This window comes from Nyctereutes procyonoides, unplaced genomic scaffold (assembly GCF_905146905.1).
Source record: "Nyctereutes procyonoides isolate TBG_1078 unplaced genomic scaffold, NYPRO_anot_genome, whole genome shotgun sequence".
In the NCBI taxonomy this organism is placed as follows: Eukaryota; Metazoa; Chordata; class Mammalia; order Carnivora; family Canidae; genus Nyctereutes; species Nyctereutes procyonoides.
Window position 1 is genome coordinate 14677344 of NW_026575142.1, and position 16972 is coordinate 14694315.

The window sequence follows — 16972 nt, forward strand, 5'->3', positions numbered from 1 at the left end:
TGCAGATAAAATTAAGACTACCTTATTGTCTTTTAAACTTTTTTGTGGTTTCCTAATTTTCTTCAATGAACATACATTTTTAAAAGACTTTATTTGAGAGAGAGAGAGCATGAGCTGGGGGCAGAGGGAGAAGCAGGCTCCATGAGGAGCGGGAAGCCCCACTCGGGACTCAATCCCAGGACCCCGGGATCATGAGCTGAGCCAAAGTTAGACTTACCAACTGAGTCACCCAGGCGCCCCAACATACATGTTCTTCAGAGGAAAAAAATTTTAATTACTAATAAGGTCTGAAAAGAGGAAATAAAGAGAAAATCCCTAAAAGTGCATGATGGGTTTCCTAAAGGAAATGAAGAAGGGAAAGTCAACCAGAACTTCCCTAACAAGAGAGCTATCATAAATGAAAATTAGTCACTAAAAAAGTTCCAGAAATTTTGCCAGGGCTCTTTGAAAATGGGAGAAATCTTAATTCTTTCTGCTTAGGAATAGGAAATAGATCCCCTTACAGCTTCTAGACTTGCCATCTTAACCATATATCAGAGCCAAAGCTGGCCTTGTGGGGCCTTGAAAATTGATTAACATTAAGAGGTTGGACTGTCTTCAGAAGACTATAAAAAGCCAAAGATAGCTTTCGCAGCATGTTTTAGGTGACATTCCAGGATGGAAAACCTTAGAAGGAAATGGCTGCTTTAACAAAGGTCTTGAGGACTGCCATTTACGTCTGTGTCAAGTCATAAAACAAACAGAACCTTCTTTCAGAGCACATTCTTGCAGCCCTAAACCACCGCCCACGGGGGCCTCTGAGTTCTTTGTGCCCCAGTCACCCTAGGGAGGTAAAATCATGTCATTGTACTTGTAATTGTAGGTTCTTCCTTGTGTTGGAGAGAAGCTCAGGAGCGTTTCCAGGGTCCAAAAATATATTGTGGCAAGATGGGGATTGTGCCCAACCTCTTGCATGGCAAGATGCTATTTCCTGGGGTCCTATTTTACATTTATTTGTTTCCCTTTTGTCTGACTGGAGAATTTACAAAACAGTTGAGACTTACATACAACCTGTCCCTATGTGGTTACTTAATGGGATCTGAGATTTTTCAAGTCTACTAGGGGACTGAAGGAAGGAAAACCTTCCATGTAAAAATATAAATATATTTTTTCAAATGTTAAAGCATCGCCAGAACTCAAAACCCAACAAAAGGATCACCATACAGTGATCCCAAAAAAGATGCCAGTGATTTAACTGTACAACAAAGTCCAAGTCCTCACAGCAGATCTTGAACTAGATGGATTCAGATTTTCAACAGACGTAGTAAGTACCCACTAGGAACCAAGCATCATGTTCTTGCTAGGAATACAGTGCCCTCTGAGCCTTGCGAGAGGAAGTAGGACAGTCTGGTGTGGAAGAGACAAAGCTTGTCTATCCCAGTACCTCCAAGGCAAGGCCTCCAAGAATGTCCAGGGTCCAGTGAGAAAGACAATGGGCAGTTAGAACATGCAGCAGAGGTGAGGATCCTTTATCCCTGGGATAACTAGAGACACCTGCATGGTGACAGAGCCAAATGTAGAAGATAAGAATTTCAACAGGCAAAACCATAGGGGAGGGCCAATGAAAGGCAAAGAAAGAGAAGTCTGAGGGTAAATGAAAGAACGAAGGACATGACACCTTCTGGTCTTAAATTCTATTTACTAGGTCATCACTACTCTGAAGTTGTTCATCTGGCCAAGGAGACTCCATGAGCTAGAACATTTTTTAAATAAAAAGAAGCCTTTCCTTAGACATGGAAGCTGATGGGAGTGAAGCAGGAAGGGCAAAGGGATATCAGGAGAGAGTTGGGAGATGAAGGGGGGCCAAAGACCTTTTCTTAATTGAACAGTTGAGTGAAGAAGGGCTCCTTTGCTCGTTCGCCTTCTAGCTGCCCTCATGATCCATCCTGGTCACTAACCTTTCAGCCCAGGCTGCTTTTTAGACAGTCTCAGTAACTTGGTGGCAAAAAACAGACACTGGGGGAATTACGTCTGATACAAGCATTTCCAAACTAGACATATATTAATTACCTGTGATTCCCCATACCCCAGGCGATGTTTGCAAACAGATAAAGGATATCAAGAAGCCCTTTCAGGGTGCTGGAGAACAGAAGCTACCTGTAATCCTGGAAAATTAGTATTAGTCCCCTCAAGTTTGGCTACAAGCTAGAGAGGAAGTCATTACACCCTTGCAATTTTCTCAGACACCTGCCAAACCACTCAACAATGGACGTCCTTTCTGGTTAACCACAGGGAAGGCAGTATTGGCGGGGAGTGGGGGGTGGGAGGGCATTAACAGGACCAGATTCTGGCTCCACTTCAACCCCGAGGGAATGGTGCTCCCTCTGGGAAATCCCTGATGGCATCACTGTACCTGCTGTGTCTACCATCAGTGGGGAAAGCCTGGCCCAACCCCAAGCCACGGGTCCTCTGGCCACACCAGGTTTCCTGTAGGCAGGAGAGACCAAAGAGTGATGCTTTCTTTGTAAAGCACCTTAAAATCCTCTGATGAAAGGATCAATTACACATTCAGACTGCAGAAAATTGTGCAATTGTTAAAGAGGACGAAGGAGCTTTATCAATGCTAACAAAGGAAGATCTCCAAAATATGGCACTGGGCACAGAAAGCAAGTTACAGAGCAGACATACATGCTATGTGTCTATATAAAATACACATATATTCTTGCAAATACATGGGCAGTTTCTGGAATTATATAAAAGAAATATTCTACTTCTGGAAGTAGGAGAGTGCTTTTCTTTTATATTCTTTTATACTACTTTTATAATAAAAAATAGTTTTGAAGACCTTTTCTGAATTATATGATGAAAGAAGCCAAGAAAAACTATTATATATATAATGTCCCGATGCTAACGAAGGCTTAAAAGTATTATCTTCTTACTTTGATCTTTCTAGCCTGATACACATTTCTGTATAAATACTGTGTCTTTGCCAGACTTATTATGGTGCTGCTTCTGTTTAATGGAGTTTATTTTATTTTTTGGCTTGTTTAATGGAGCTTAAGCTCCATAGTGAAATCTAATGAAATGTGAGCATATGTATAGTACATTTATGGTGAGAGACATAAATATGTCTAAACACCAAACAAATCTATAGCTAATACACTCACACTTCATCCAAAGGTTTTTTTAGAGTTAGTTTGGCCTGTTTATCACCCTTTTGCTCTTTGGAACAGCTCTCACCTGACCTCATGGGATCATGGTGAGGTTGTCTATCATGTTGCCCCAGTTGTCCTCCTGCTAAAAAGAGGAGCTCGCAATCCTGGCTGGCCCATCAGGGTACCCCATTCTACAGCCACAACTATTTGTTCAGGGATAGACAAGTGTCTTAAGCTGGACCATCAGTATCTTCTCTAAGATTTGACATGTGGGGGCAGCCCCCATGGGTCAACGGTTTAGCACCGCCTTCAGCCCAGGGCGTGATCCTGGAGACCTGGGATCAAGTCCTGCATCAGGCTCCCTGCATGGCACCTGCTTCTCCCTCTGCCTCTGTCTCTGCCTCTCTCTCTCTCACTGTGTGTGTGTGTGTGTGTGTGTCGTGTGTCTCATGAATAAATAAATAAAACCTCAAAAAAATAAAAAAGAATCAAATGACAAATCATTAAAAAAAAAAAAAAAGATTTGACCCGTAGGTACTAAAACAGATATGTTGCCTGTCTTACTCTTGGATCTTGAGCTGTAAAGACCATAAAGGCTTGAATAAAGCCAGGCAGAGGTAAACAGAGCTGAAAATAGAGAGTGAAGGCATCACTTCAGTTCATGGATCCAGCGACATCTGAAGCCACAACGATCTCTGCTTGGACTTCACATTTATATGAATCAATAAATTCCTCCTGCGGCTTAGGCTGGATTTTCTTACTTTTCTCCCTTGCACTCTAAAGGGTCCTAGCTAATTAATATCATCATTTTCTCAGTGAAGGTTTAACAAGCCAGTCTGTGAGTGTGACTATCCGCCACATTCAAAATCCAAAATTCAAGTTTATATTCTAATATTCTGAATGTCATTGTTAGGTAGGATATCCTATTTATTCTTCAGGAAAAAGAGGTACAAGGAGTTCTGTATATGGAATTTCTCCCAAGGTCATACAATTCATCAGAAGTCAAGTCCAGAGCAAAACTAATTTCCCAGATCTTTCAAAAAAAAAAAAACACAACTTCATTCTATGTCAAAAGTAAAGGAGAAAGCTATCTGCAACATCTGCTAAGGAAAGGAGTAGGGAGATGGCTTCTGTCTGAAGATATCTTAGTCCAGGGGACCGCAGGGACCAAAATAAACCAACTTCGAATTCCTCAATTTCCCAAAAGCCGAGCTCGATCAGACTAATCTTGCTGATTTCTTGTCCTAAAAGATACTCAACAACTGATGTATGTAGAAGGTGTGCAGGATCCAAGTCAGTGTTTTTTATTCTACTTATCTTCAAATCAATTAGGTAGAGGTCTCCAAAGCTTTCATACTGTTTGCCTTAAGCACTATTTGGTAGTGTAAATGAAAGCCCTTATGAAGAGAGTTCACAACAATTTTGCTTTCTCAGGGCACCTGGGTGGCTCAGCAGTGGAACATTTGCCTTTGGCTTGGGTCATGATCCTGGAGTCCTGGGATTGAGTCCTACATCAGGCTCTCTGCATGGAGCCTGCTTCTCCCTCTGCCTATGTCTCTGCCTCCCTCTCTGTGTCTCTCATGAATAAATAAATAAAAACTTAAAAAAAAATTCTGCTTTCTCAGTGAGAAGTAAAATAAAAGCCTGATGAGGATCACAGGAAAACCCCAGTGTAAAATAAGTTAAACTCTTTGTGGCAGGAAAATGGTAAACAAGAAAGGAAATTCATAAACGAAACTTTTCAGTGCAAATGGTAGACCTAGGAGGAGAAGGCAAGAACCCTGTATACAGAGATTTCCTCTGCGGCCAGGCATGTGGCACAGCCAGGATTCCCCAGAAGTGTGCGCTGCTCAGAAATTCTGCAATCACAGCTAATAAAAGCCTATGCCACTTCATGGGGCTGAGGTGTGAGGCCTGGTCAGGGCACATAAGATCTCTGAGCCTCAATTTCTTCACCTGTAAATGAAGTGATTGTACTACATGGCCTCTGACCATGGCCTTTTTTTTTTTTTTTTACTTACTTTGGATACTTTTTTTTTTTTTTTGTATGCTCTCTCATGACATACAAATAATACTGTTTATAGTTTCTAACCCTGGGCTTCAGAGATTTTATATATTTAAAAAGGAAAATTTTTATTTTTAGTCTATAGGCAAGCTCTACCGTGTGAAAATGTTAAGGAACTGAATTGTTGACTTATTTTTTTCCATTATGTGCAAAAAGCATGAATACTTACCCCAAGATACATCAAAGGAGATCAACTGATCATGTGCAAAAAACAGGGACCAAGGAAGCTGCATCCTGAAGTGAAATTCATATTCTCCTTTCTTTGCAATGCATCGTATGTGTTCGAAATTGGCTGAAGTAGAAGAAAAACAGAGGTATGCATATTACCACTGCTGTTTACAACAGTGAAGATTAGAAACTACCTAAATATCTTACAACTTGGGTTAAACTCATTAAGTAACTTGCACAATAAAAATTAATCACCAATTAAGATCATATTTAGAAGAACATGTCCCCTTGGGGCACCTGGGTGGCTCAGTGGTTGAGCGTCTGCCTTTGGCTCAGGGTGTGATCCCAGGGTCCTGGGATTGAGTCCCACATCAGACTCCCTGTAGGGAGCCTGATTCTCCCTCTGCCTATGTTTCTGCCTCTCTCATGAATAAATAAATAAAATAAAAATATTTTTAAAAAAAGAAGAATATTTACCCTGAGAAAATTCCTATAGAATATTGCTATATTTTTAAAGTAAGTTCAAAATATAGACAGTATAAACATATCATATATATATATGTACATATATATGTATCATTGTTTATCTCTAATGGTGGAATTACAGATGACTTTTATTTCCTTCTTTATATCATTATACATTTCCAAATTTCCTAAAATGAAAATATATAATCTTTGTCAACAGGGAGGAAATGTTATTTTTTAAAAGACAAACTTTTGCTTGACTCCAAATCATATATTTTCCCCCCCGGAATAAAAGAATATTCCCTTCCTTCTATTCTAGCATAGAGTAAGCTGTTTGTGGTACCAGGAATCTCTTTGGAGAGATGGCCAAATTAAAACTTGGGAGCATCTGGTTGCAATAGTTGAGTCAAGAAGGTCTCTGAAAACCCAGCAGCTATAAAGTAAAAGACTGACAAATTTTACTCTATAAATATTAAAATTTACCAATGGTAAATACTGTAAATGAAGCCAAAGACTTAATCAATATGATAGCCAATGATCTGATTTCTTTAATATATAAAAAGCATTTGCATCCATAGGAAAAAGTCCAACATTCTGATAGGAGTGGGCAAAGGACATGAACCATCTGGTCATTAAATTCAAATAGCTTTATTCACATGAAAAAGAATAAGCCTCATTCCAAATTTAAAAGATTCGAATTAAGGGTGCCCCAGTGACTCAGGCAGCTAAGCATCTGCCTTCTACTCAGGTCATGACCTCCAGGTCCTGGGATGGAGTCCCACATGGGCCTTCCTGTTCAGCAGGAACCTGCTTCTCTCTCTCTCTCTCCCTTTCCCCCTCTCCACTACTCATATTCTCTCTCGAATAAACAAATGAAATCTTAAAAAAAAAAAAAAAAAGATGTAGGGCACCTGGGTGGGCAGTTAAGTGACTGCCTTCAGCCTGGGTTCAGTCCTGGGATCCAGCCTGCATTTGCTTCTCCCTCTCCCTCTGCGGCTCCCCCTGCTTGTGCTCTCTCACACACTCTCTCTCTCTCTTTCTCTCTCTCTGTCAAATAAACGGATAAAATCTTAAAAAAAAAAAAAAGATGCAAGCTAAAACATTGACATGGTAATCTTTCACATTGCAATATATATTTTTAAGATTTCTTTATTTATTCATGAGAGACAGAGAGAGAGAGAGAGAGAGAGAGAGGCAGAGACACAGGCAGAGAGCAGCAGGCTGCATGCAGGGAGCCGACGTGGATGTGGGACTCCATCCCGGGTCTCCAGGATCACACCCTGGGCTGAAGGCGGCACTAACTGCTGAGCCACCTGGGCTGCAAATATTTTAAAAGCTCAACATACCTATTGTTAACAAGGTGGGAGATGGGGAGTAGTCACTGAGGAGAGTATGATTTGGTTGTACCCTCAACTGGCAAGGTCTGTAAAATTAAAAACGTTGGTAGGCCTGAGTTGGTTGAGTGTCTGCCTTTGTTTGGTTCAGGTCGGGATCCTGGAGACCTGGGATCGAGTCCCGTGTCGGGCTCCTGCACGGAGCCTGCTTCTCCCTCTGCCTGTGTCTCTGCCTCTCTCTCTCTCTCTCTCTCTCTCTCTCTCTGTGTGTGTGTCTCATGAATAAATAAATAAAATATTTTAAAAAATACATTTAAAAAGGAAATATTCTTCAACAAGACAAATTCCACTTCCAGGAATTCATCCTGTAGACACAGTCGCACGCATCAGCCCACTGACACCCGCTCGCTGCAGGCCTGCTGCTCACAGCGCGACAGCCCGAGCGGCAAAGGAGCCTGGTGCCCTTCAGGGAGGCCTGGGCGCGCTGCCTAAGAAGGTTCGTAGGAAGGGAGTGTAGCCACCCGCAAGACGAATTATGATCGGGCATTGGGGGGGGGGGGGTCAGGGAGTGCAGAAGACCCAACTTTTTGTGTAAGGAGGGAGCTTTAAAGGAGATGCCCTGCAGCCCAGGTTGTGATCCTGGAGACCTGGGATCGAGTCCCACGTCGGGCTCCCTGCGCGGAGCCTGCTTCTCCCTCTGCCTGTGTCTCTGCCTCTCTCTGTGTGTCTCTCATGAATAAATAAATAATATCTTTTAAAAAAAAATAAAGGAGATACCCTGTGTCCTGGCAGGGCCACCACCGGCCCTCTGCCCCCTGCACGACCCCCGTCTGGTGCCCTCCGCAGGGGCCCGCGCGCCGGCGCTCACCTGAGCTGCGCTGGGCCTGGGGGAGCGCCCGCCCCTGGGAAGCCCGAGGGAGGCCCGCCCGCCGCCCGCCGCCCGCCGCCGCCGCTCCCGAGCGCCCCTGCCCCGCCCGGGCGCGCATCCGCGGGGCCACAGTGCGACCCAGCGGAGCGCGGGGAAACTGCGCCCGACGGCCACCCCGCGGCCGGTGCGCCGACCCCGCCGCAGACCCCCGCCCCCTGCGGCCGCGGGGCGGGTAGGGCGGGGCTGGGGGGGGGGGCGCGCGCCCTTCGCAGGTGCAGGTGCAGGTGCAGGTGCAGGGAGTCCACCTGTTTGCCAAGATAGCGTCGCCAAGCGGCACAAGCCCTTCTTAGGCTGGCACGTCACCCACACTGTCGGCGAGCATCAGCTTGCTGCGAAGTTGTGATTTCAGACCCGGGAGGGGGGGATTTAGAATTCCAGACAACTGGTGATGGATGAAGTCCGAGGAAGAAACTGTCAGTTTTCATCGGAAGGATCACTCTAGTGATCCAGTAAGGTCTCTGGAGAGGGGCACCCGGGGGCTCAGGGGTTGGGCATCTGCCTTCAGCTCTGGGCCTGATCCCGGGGTCCTGGGACGGAGCCCCACATTGGGCTCCCTGCATGGAGCCTGCTTATCCCTCTGTCTGTGTCTCTTCCTCTCTGTGTGTGTCTCTCATGAATAAATAAACAAATATTATTTAGAAAAAGAAAAACTCTTGGGCAGCCCAGGTGGCGCAGCGGTTTAGCACCGCCTTCGGCCCAGGGTGTGATCCTGGAGACCTGGGATAGAGTCCCACGTCAGGCTCCCTGCATGGAGCCTGCTTCTCCCTCTGTCTCTGTCTCTGTCTCTGTCTGTGTGTGTGTGTGTGTGTGTGTGCGTGTGTGTGTGTGTCTTTCATGAATAAATAAATAAAACCTTAAAAAAAAAAAACTCTGGATAGCTCAACCGAAATGCCACCTGCTTCCTCAAGTCAGCCTCTGCGTAAGTGAAGGTGTCCCCGTGCTCACTGTGCGATTCTCTCCGCGGTGAATCAGATCCGCACATCATCTCCCTTACTGGACCCTGCAAGCTCCGGGGTCAGAGGCCAGATCGTACTCATCTGTACTAGGAGGAGGCGAAAAGGCAGAAACCGTGGAGATGGCAGGAATCAGAAAGAAATCAGAAGAAAGAGTCTGTGTCATGACAGCAGCACGGACATGCCAATTTTATCTGTCATTTTAAGTAGTGGATGGAACACCGAATCGCCACATACTATGCAGAGCCTTGATCCCGTAGGCCAGCATTTCTCAACGGTCACCCCTTGCACATTAGTTTCGGGCCATATTCATGACCATTTAATTTGAATATCGGGTAACTCTGAATATATATACAAGGGAAAAACACCTCAAAAAACAAAGTTGAGGATTCTGGGAGGTTTTTCTAGCCAACTTGAAAATGATAAATGTTTTGGCAACAGACAAGAGAGTCAAATGTCTGTGTATAGGATTTAACTCACTTATTTAGTCACACATAAAAGTTTAAATCACACATGTAAAATAGTAAGTTGATTTTATAATATTGCTTTTTTCCCCCACTGTCCCATTTTATGAAGAAATTTTATTTAAACTAGTACTTTGGGGCAGCCGGGGTGGCTCAGCGGTTTAGTGCCTGCCTTCGGCCCAGGGCGTAATCCTGGAGATCCAGGATCAAGTCCCACGTCAGGCTCCCTTGCATGGAGCTTGCTTCTCCCTCTGCCCGTGTCTCTGCCTCTTTTTCTCTCTCTCTGTCTCTCATGAATAAATAAATTTAAAAATCTAAAAATAAAAATAAAAAAATAAACTTGTACTTTGAGTCTTGCAGTATCTCGGTCACCCCAAGAAGCATTCTTATAGTATCTAACACACTTTTATTTATGTGCAGCATCTTTTTAAACCACGTAGGGCATTATCCCTGGACATTTTTAGTCACAAGCCATAATTATATGAATTGGGGGGGAGGTTAAAGATTTTATCTATTTATTTGAGAGAGAGGGAGACAGACCATGAGCAGGGGGAAGAGGGAGGGGCAGAAGCAGGCTCCCTGCAGGGAGCCGATGCTGGGCAGCTCCATCCCAGGATCCTGGGGTCACCACCTGAGCCAAAGGCAGAGGCTTAACCAAGTGATCTACCCAATTCAGGGTTTGTTTGTTTGTTTGTTTTTTCAAATTTTTGCTAGAGCAAAGGAAAGATTTGTGATGTCATCAATATATTCATTCACTGTATTGCTTTTTAATCACTACTTATTTACATATACACCCGACACTTGCATCAGGAGGTCGTCGGGAGGAGTGTAGCCGCACAGAACAGGATCTGGCTGCTGAAGCAGGAAGGTATTTGTGACAGTACCATCTAACTTCCAGAACCACTGAAGTCGGGGGTGGCAAGAAACCAACTCCAGGCTGAACCTCCAGGAAGGATTCCAAAGCCACAGCAGGGGACTGGCCAGAGAATAAGAAGGCACAGGCCGCATGCAGCGCTGCGGCTGCACCAGCAGCATCATGCCACCTCCGCCACCATCAGGCACCTGCCAGCTGCACTGAGATGCTGCCGCTGCCTGCGCCTCGGCCACCGCCCACAAGCCAACGTGATCGCCCTGTTCTGAAATCAAGTCCCATGCAGGGGACTCTGAAAGTTGGAGCCTAAAGCGTATCCACAGATCTCACTGCAAGAGGTTCTAGGGGAAAATCCTTCTCAGGCTTCCGGTAGCAGCTGGCTCCTTAGCGTCCTAGGCTTGTGCACATATCACTCCAGTCTCTGCCTCGTCTCCGCATCGTCTCTGTTCTGTGTCTCTTTCCATCCACCTATCTCAAATTTTCCTCTCTTTTTTCTAAATATTTTTTTTAAGATCTTATTTACTTATTCATGAGAGCACAGAGAGAGAGAGGCAGAGACACAGGCAGAAGGAGAAGCAGGCTCCCTGCAGGGAGCCTGATGTAGGACTCGATCCTGGGACCCCGGGATCATGACCTGAGCCACAAGCAGATGCTCAACTGCTGAGCCACCCAGGTGTCCCTCAAATTTCCTCTCTTGCAGAGACACTTGTCATTGGATTCAGAGCCCACTTGGAGAATTCAGGGTGATCTCACCTCATGATCCATAACTTAATTACACCTGCAAAGTCTCTTTTTCCACATAAGATAACATGCATAGTTTCCAGGGATTTGATGCAGACGTAGGGGCAGGGGCGAGGAATGCACCATGCCACCCACTGCAGCAGGTGAATTTAGAAAATGCTGGATGAAACAAATTAAACCGGCTTCCTTCTGCAGGATTTTGTAAAGCCTTTCGCTTGCTAATGTGCAGTGTGAACCTCCTAGAGCAAGATGCACTATGCAATGATTCTCAAATTTGTTTGACCAAAGGGGCACCTGGGTGGCTCAGTTGGTTGACTGTCTGCCTTCAGTTCAGGTCATGATCTCAGGGTCCTGGGATCCAGCCCTGTGTTGGGTTCCCTGCTCAGCGGGGAGCCTGCTTCCTCTCCCTCTGCTGTTCTCCCTGCTTGTGCTCACTCTCTCTCTCAAATAAATAAATAACATCTTTTTTTTTATTTGTTTGACCATGAAATCCTATTCACAGATGTGATGTTCCACAGAACACACTCTAGCACAGACTTATAATTTACCTTCTGGGTAGGTCCTCAGAAAGAATTGCAGTAAGGATCAGAGAAGCCGAAAATAAGTGACTACACAGCTGAAGGTTCTGAGGATCTGGCAAGAGCAGCTCTTCTAAACTGTGACCATGCATCACCGCTAAAGATCATCACAGCCACACAGCCATAAGACGAAGTAAAATAAAGATTCATGTCCAATTATTAGACTGCCTCCTACCAGATTCTAGTTTGGTTCAGGATAAAGTACAAACTCCCAGTCCTTTTGAACCAGAGCCTCTGTCAGCCTTCTCACACCTTCCTGCCGTACATTCATCTTTACTCCAGCCAATCCCATCTCCTCGCTGAATTTCCTCCTGCCACAACTTCACTCTGAAAAATGTCTTACCCCTACATCTCACCTATTAACACAGGTTCAACGTAGGTTCATTTCAAGTAATACACTCAATGAAAGCCTCCCTGGTCACCCCAGCAGAAGGGCGCTCTCTCTCTCTCTCTCTCTCTCTCTCTCTCTGTACTTGGCCTGTACTTGTCAAGTGCCTCATTGTAGAGTTCTTTGCTTGTGGGTATTATCTTAATCACCTGGTTAGCATAACACTGATGGGGAGGGCAGCCCGGGTGGCTCATCAATTTAGTGCCACCTTCAGCCCAGGGCCTACTCCTGGAGACCTGGGATCGAGTCCTGTGTCAGGCTCCCTGCATGGAGCCTGCTTCTCCTTATGCCTGTGTCTCTACCTCTCTCTCTCTCTCTCTCTCTCTCTCTCTCTCTCTGTCTCTCGAGTAAATAAATAAAACCTTAAAAAAAAAAAACACTGATGGGCAGGATCATGATTTAGACCTCTTCCTGGGTGTTCTAGCACAGTGTCTTTCACAGAATAGATGCTCAAAAAATTTTTCTTCAGGGACTAAACAAAAAATCAAACTGAATCTTCTCAGAAACTACATGTGTAGATGTAAAAGTGCTGTCCAGATTCCCCCAGCCCACTTCATCTCCTAGATGAGAGTAAACTGGAGCCAGAAACTGGCCCATATAAAAGGGCTAGAGATTCAGTGGTGGATGGTGGACCCAAAGGCTGATGGCTCGAGAACCTGGGTTAGGCAGGGTTCTCTGTTGTCTTAATGATTTAAAACAAAGCAACGGACCAAAAAGAGCTGAAAGCAAGTACTCAGATACACGTGCATGTGTAGAGACAAGTCCATAGCAGCACTGGTCACAACAGCCAAAAGGTGGGAACACCTTCAAATGTCCATCAGTGAGTGAATGGATAAGTGAACTGTGGTACATACATATAAAGGAATACTATGCAGCCACAAAAAGGAATTAAATTGTGATATATGCTATAAAGTGGATGACCTTCAAAAAATGCTGAGTGAGGGGCACCCAGGTGGCTCAGTCCATTGAGTGTCTTGCCTTCAGCTCAGGTCATGGTCTCAGGGTCCTGGGATCAAGCCTCACATGAGGCTCCCTGCTCAGCGAGGAGGTTGCTTCTCCCTCTCCCTCTGCCCTTTCTCCCCTCTCATGCTCTCTCTTTCTCTCTCAAGTAAATAAGTAAAACCTTCTTAAAAATGCTGAGAGAAAGAAGCCAGACACAAAAGGTCACATATTGTATGATTTCATTTATATGAAACATCCAGACTATGTAAATCCATAGAGACAGAATGCAGACTGGTGGTTGCTAGGGCGAGGGGGAAAAGAAGTATAGGGTTTCCTTTTGGGGTAATGATAATGCTTTGGAACTAGACAAAGTTGATGGTTACACAACATTTTGAATGTACTAAATGTTACTGAATCGTTCACTTTGAAATGATTTTCTTATGTGAACTTCAATTTTTTAAAAAATTTGCATAGTATATAAGCAAACCTCTGGGGTACATGGGCAGAATCATAGGGCTCCCAGGAGCACTGTTTTAAAGCCCAGTTTAAAACAATCATATGTTGTTGGGGCACCTGGGTGGCTCAGTCAGTTAAACATCTACCTTCAGCTCAGGTCATGATCCCGGGGTCCTGGAATCGAGCCCCAAGTCAGGCTTTCTGCTCAGCAGAGAGTCTGCTTCTCCCTCTGCCCTTCTCTCTGTTCCTGCTCCCTCTCTCTCTCTCTCTTTCTCTCTCTCAAATGAATAAAATCTTTTTAAAATATACTATGTTGAAATAACATTTTAACAATTCTTCTTCACTAAAAGAGAAAACAATGAGTAAAACTGACCTTTCGGATGGCATAACAAGTGATGCCAAGGAAAATTTCTGTTACAGAATAATGTTAAAAATATATTACTCACGTGGGGCGCCTGGGTGGCTCACTCGGTTAAGCATGGAACTCTTGATTCTGACTCAGGTCATGGTCTCAGGGTCATGAGATTGAGCCTCAAGTTGGGTTCTGCACTCAGAGGGGAGTCTGCTTGAGATTCTCTCTCTCTCTCTAAAATAATAAATTAATCTTTTTATACGTATGTATGCAATTATATATGTATATAATTATCATAACTGTTATTTCTTTATGGTAAATGGTCACAAAAGCAAATGACTGTGTCTGGGGTTAGTCTGTGGCTATTATTTTAAGCATTAACTATTAGAAACTTGCACCTAAAAAAATAAATAAATAAATAAATAAATAAATAAATAAATAAATAAATAAATAAATAAAATGAAATAGAAAAAGCAGAGCAACAACACAGGTGAACGTGCCCTTGTGCGAAGCTGTGCCCATGAGGCCTGAATGTGGCCAGTGTAAGCCTCGGCTGTGCCCCAGGAGCACACAGCCCTCGTCTGTCTTGTTCCTCATTTATCTCCAGGGTCTCTAACAGTGGCAGGTACATGTATCTGTTCACTGAGCTTCTTAGAGAAATCTGGACTTCTAAGCCAAACCAGAAAGTAAATGAACAGCAAGATCAGAAGAGTCAGGGCCTTGTGTTCAGGACCTGGATTCTGCTGAAAGAGACTTAGGGGAGGTCTGTGTCCTACACACACTGAGGCTTTCGTGCCAGCACATCCTAGAGGCACCATTCCATCAGCTTCCCTCAGACCAATGCTAATGAGCCAGGAAACAAGAGGTCCCAGAAGAAGACACATGGAGTTAAACCTTCCTTGTGTCAGCCCTGGGCGCACACCTTCCTTGGTCACAGAAGGTTGCACCCCCGCCCATGCTCTTATCATACTCTGATGTATCAGCTACTTACACCTTCCTGGCTACCAGCTGTGGTTCCCACTACAACCACCGAATTTGGGGACTGGACTTTGGACTGGCTCCTCAGGTCACAACCATGCCTAGTTAAGGCTCACCCTTTGGATTTGGTGACCTAGGCACTGGCCTCACCCAGGCTCAAATCTGGCCACCCCAAACTCCAATCTTGGTGTTTCTCATGGATTCCCCACCTCTGTTAAGACGCACCTCAGCCCCAGGGTAGTCATGCCAAAGATACACACTTCATGCAGTCCCCACCCCCTCCACGCCAAGGAGTAAAACAGATTAATATTCAGTTTTCTCAATAAAGAAGCATAAGTTAAAAATGTGGTTGCAAGTAAAGAGTCAGAATGGACTGTGTGATCACACAGCTTGAATCCAGCTAAATGAACAGAAGACAATGATCTTTCTCCCCTGCAGATGACAATCACTCCCTGCTTTCTTCCTGTAAATCTCTCCACCCCCTCTTTGGCAGCCCTTCAATCTCTTATCCCCTGGTGTTCAGAGAGAGCTTTCTCTTTTGCGTATGTCTCTCATTGTTTTCCATTTCTCTTTCTTCTCTCTCTTTCATCCTTTTCTAACAAGTACATAAAACTGGTTAAAATAAATACTGTAGGTTGTCTTATGTACTGAATTTTTTCATTCAATTTGGAGTCCTAGGGAAAGCATTTGTCAAAATTTACAGAGATGATGTCCTATAAATTTTTCCTATAAAACTGATGTTTCCATACTCTAGCTAAACACTCTTTTTAATGTTTACCTCTTGGACTATGGTGTTTATTATGGCTTGGACTGGATCTCTCAAGAGGATATGTTGACATCCTAACCCTTGGTACCCATGAAAGTGACCTTACCTGGAAATAGGGTCTTAGCAAGTGAAATCAAGCTTTAAGGCAAGGTCACTTGGAGTAGTTTGGGTCCTCAATACAGTATGAGTTATGGCCTCATAAGAGGGAAAAGTCACAAAGACAGACACAGAGGAAAAAGACAGCTTCCCAACAATGGAGGCAGATTGGAGTGGTGCATTTAGAAGCCAAGGAGCAGCAAGGATTGTCAATAAATACCAGAAGCCAGAAGAGGCAAGGAAGCTTTCTCCACTACAGATGTCAGAAGGAGTGCACTTGCATTTGACATTTCTATCTTCCAGACAATATGAAACAATAAATTTCTCTTCTAAGCCAGCAAGGTTGTAGTACTTCGTTATAGCATTCACAGGAAACTAATACAGTTTCTCTCAAAAGCATTCAGTTGTTGTTTTGGTTTGGTTTCGTTTTCTTCAAATGCTTGGGGCTTCTTCAATTGTTCTTATTATTGACCCTGGTTATTCATTCTTAATTTATCTAATTTTAAGGTCAAGGAAGTGGATTATTTACATACCTTCGAAAGAAATGCAACTAGGGGCACCTGGGTGGCTCAGTCGGTTAAGTGTCTGCCTTCAGCTCAGGTCATGATCTCAGGGTCCTGGGATCCAGCCCTGCATTCCTGTTCAGCACTGAGTATTCTTCTCTCTCTCACACTGCCCCTTCCACTGCTTGTGCTCTCTCTCACTCTCTCCCAAATAAACAAATAAAATCTTAAAAAAGAAACATAACTAAAATCTGTTGTAAGTTGATCTTATTTTCATTTTATGTGTATGCTCAGCAGCAATGAGCATATCTAGTAGTTGGGCCACAGCTTATAAATGTCATTCCCCATAAGGATCCTTTGATAAAATCCTGACTCCAAGTCTGGAGTAGGGAAAACACAGGTGAGCCTGCAACATTTTGTTGCACCAGAAAGCAAGGCAATGCTCAAAGACTAACCAAGACATGCCAAAAGTCTGTAGGGGGCACCCTGAAAGGGCTCCTGCTACCCAAGTGTGGTGCAACTTGAGCAGCAAATAGAATAATGGAGTAATGATGATAATGGATTATAACACAATGAAATGTTCTTGAAAAATAATGTGGTCCATGATGATACTCAAGAGAAAGAAAGAAATTTTCCTTACAGAGGAATGTTAACTAATAAATATGGAAGGAGTGATACAGGATTAAAAAATGACCTCTTTGCTGGGTGCCTGGGTGGCTCATTTGGTTAAGTGGCCAACTCCTGATTTCAGCTTAGGTCATGATCTCAGGGTCATGTGATAGAGCCCCAC

General features: G+C 44.1%; 1 long non-coding RNA gene across 1 annotated transcript in view; it reads right to left on the reverse strand.

Annotated features, from left to right (window-relative positions):
- LOC129498662 (uncharacterized) overlaps positions 1-16972 on the reverse strand; it is a 137081-nt gene that overhangs the window by 101722 nt on the left and 18387 nt on the right. Inside the window, exons 2-3 of the long non-coding RNA XR_008662171.1 lie at positions 13934-14073; positions 5369-5491 (exon numbers count right to left, since the gene is read on the reverse strand). This is a non-coding gene — a long non-coding RNA (uncharacterized LOC129498662). The remainder of the gene's footprint in view (positions 1-5368; positions 5492-13933; positions 14074-16972) is intronic.